Genomic DNA, 3,283 nt, shown 5'->3' on the forward strand with positions numbered 1-3,283 from the left:
GTGACTGACATGAAGCACAAGAGAGGCTGATAGCCTTTGCGAGTGTCTGTGTGAAGACTTTATCTACAATACCAGCTATGATCTTGAAGGCCTGGGATGTGTAAGGTCAAACAATGGCATGTTCTGGAACATCTCTGATATCCTCTGGATACCGTACCCTCATTCCTAGGTCATCCTTAAATTCCACCCTGAATGGTCCTGTGTCTGGCCCCATACGCCCTGGCCATCACTTTACATCAGTACTACCAGACAGCATGGTCTGAGGATGAGGTATTCATGCCTGAGAAGTTGAAGGCCATGTGGGCCTTCTGATCCATATGCTATTGCCATTCCCCTTCCATACCCAGGACCACTGAGCCTGACTTTGTTGATGGTTAGTATTTCCTCTTCACTCCTGACCTAAAAGTGATTTACCAGGGCCTTTGAATCCACCTGCTCACATGCAGATAAGTTGGCTATCTGTAAAGGAACTAGACCAGAACTAGCTCATTTTTCTAGGCAGGAAGATGAGGGTTTTGCCAATACCTCAGCAGAGATTAGGTGCCCTCCCTCAAATCTTATGATTGGTGTGGAATGTAACATGTATGAAGTCATTGTCACCTCCCCAAGGCTGATAGGTGATACAGGAACCATCTCACTTATTCACACGGTTCTGAATACAAAGGGGATGCCTTGGGAGAAACTTTGCTGGTTAGAGAAAACATTCAGCTTTTGTGAGACAGAGATGTGGACCATCATCCTTGAGCAACTTCCAGAGTACTGCTTCCAGAGAACCTTGTTATCTCCATAAAATGGACTAAGAGCCAGAAACTCTGAGGACAGGAGCTAAGACAGGACTGGGTGGTTGAGACATTAAAAGTTTCAGAGGAATTGGAGACCAGAATGGGCGTCAGAGCAACCCTACTCTCCATTATGGCACCTGGTATTTGATGACTTTGAATCTCAATGTTGGGACTCTCCTGATTCAGGCTTTTGAGTGTGAGTTACTTGAATACTCTCCAGAACATTCCTGTCTGACTTCTGAGAGCCATCAGGGCTCTCAGTCCTCTTGCCCACGAGCCAGTTCTCTACCCTTGGTAAGAAATCCTTATTTTACCTGATAGTGAGAAGCATCTCATGAAGATCCATACTTCAGGAAGGCGTGCTAATGTCTCTTCTCATCTTTCTGCAGAAAAAGTGTCTTCTCATTCCCACAACTATCATGATCTACGCGCACAGGCAATTTGGAGCACAGGCAAGTGGGTAGATGCTGAGATACAGGCAATCTTAAGACATGGAGATGAAAGGTAGGGTCTGGTTCAACAGGGTCACATCCAGTCTATTCATTCTACCAGCATCTGAAGACACCTGGTGGCAATGGTAGTTTTTTCAGGGACTGTGGACTAGACCTAGACCCATACTTACACATAGCCATCCTGAGACCTCATATGCCCTTATGCTTTGCTTGGAAATATGATCTTTTTCTAAAGTTTCTTCTCACTAAGGTCAAGTCTACAGGGAAGAAGTCCAGGCTTCCAAGGAGGCCTCAAGGTTGTTAGGAGATTTAGAATCTACTCTTCCAATAGCTTGGAAGTTGAGAATCCTAGTACTATCTGCAGAAACTACGGATTATACGTGTATACCCATTTGTATCTCTACATGCAGTTGCTGTATTCATGAGTAGAGAATTCTTTCCAATAGAGTAGTAGAACTCTCTTCATTTCATATCTAGATTCTCAGAGAACATTTTTTCTTCAACAGAATCTCAGGCTGGAAGCACATCACTTGATCCTAATAGCATAGGATAGCTGGCATCTTTTGTTGGCACAGTGACTTTGGGACCCATTGAGGATACTACCAGGCTCTTACAGGTTCACAGAAACAACCAGAACCTCACCTACAGACTACTTCCCTGGTGGTAGAAAACTCTAAGCATAGCCTGAATTAAGGTACAAATGCATCACTGCTCCTCTTTTGAGCATCTGGAATGGGAACTCTACACTTCTCAAGCCCCGAGCCAAGAGTTGACCAAAGTTATTCCAGCCTGTGCAGCACAGAGGGCACTTAACGAAATGTACATGAGAATTCTCACTTCCTGTGCAGAGAGGAGATTGGCTGTGGGACGGAGATGGAGGGATCACTGCAGCCTGGCCTAGAGCTCAGAGCATCTACTCAACCTGGGACCCGAAGCCCCCCTAGAAATAGGAGAGCTTACATGGCTGGGTGAGAAGAGCATCCCTCACACATCATGCCATGGTTTCAGGAGGAACAAAGCGCCGTGGTCCTATAGGAGGCGTGGCAAGCGCAGTGGTCCTACAGGAGGCGTGGCAAGCGCTGGTCCTACAGGAGGCGTGGCAAAGGGAATTCCCAGGAAGGTGTGGAATCCCATATCCTTCATATGGACAAGGCGTCCTCTCACCTGACCCATGTGTGTTCCTGATGGCATTGGCTGAGTCCTGGGCTGTGGGTAGAGAGATGACGTCAGGGCTGGTTCTATGAACTACGTCCTTGTCACCCACAGCTCAGCCTTTCAGGGGAATCCTGTTCTGCAGTCAATGACTTCACATATTTCCCCTTGTCCCCTTCACATGTGCACCATCTCCACCATGGGATTTTTTAAACAATTCTAATTCTATGATAAATTCACAATTCCTATACGTGTTAAAACAAGAACACACATGGCTGATGTTAGGGATTGTGTTTCAGGGGAAAGGGAATTGAGGTGGTGAATTCTGTGGTTATACTAAAAGTCATGGAGTACACACTGGTTACTGTGCATGGCTCAAGGGACTTCAGTGAACCTTTTGAAGGAGCCATCTATGGGTGGTATAGAAGAAGGTGTATTCTTTATGATCAGTCAATTGTAGTTTATGTTTTACGTTACTGGGTTCAATGCTCCTACCCTGTGTCTATTCTGATCATGTAGACTTTTCCTTGCTGATATTCTCTAAACAATATAGCCTGGCAACTATTTACACACAATTAACATTTCACTAGGTATTTTTTGGCTACTTTGTTGGGTTCTTTTACCTAGCACCCTTCTACACCCCTATCCCTTCCAACCCCCTTAACACTAAGTAGAAGAAAGAACAGAAGCAAAAGGGGTATTGATCTCCTTAGTCTACTTCCTGCTGATTAGGGGAGTCGAGTACCTTGAGGCAAGTTCAATCTTTGTTGGCAGGATATCCCCAAACAGCAACCCAGCAACCCAGCAATCCAGCAATCCAGCAACCCAGCAACCCAGCAACCCAGCAATCCAGCAACCCAGCAACCCAGCAACCCAGCAACCCAGCAACCCAGCAAC

This window comes from Grammomys surdaster, unplaced genomic scaffold (assembly GCF_004785775.1).
Source record: "Grammomys surdaster isolate TR1022 unplaced genomic scaffold, NIH_TR_1.0 187, whole genome shotgun sequence".
Lineage (NCBI taxonomy): Eukaryota > Metazoa > Chordata > Mammalia > Rodentia > Muridae > Grammomys > Grammomys surdaster.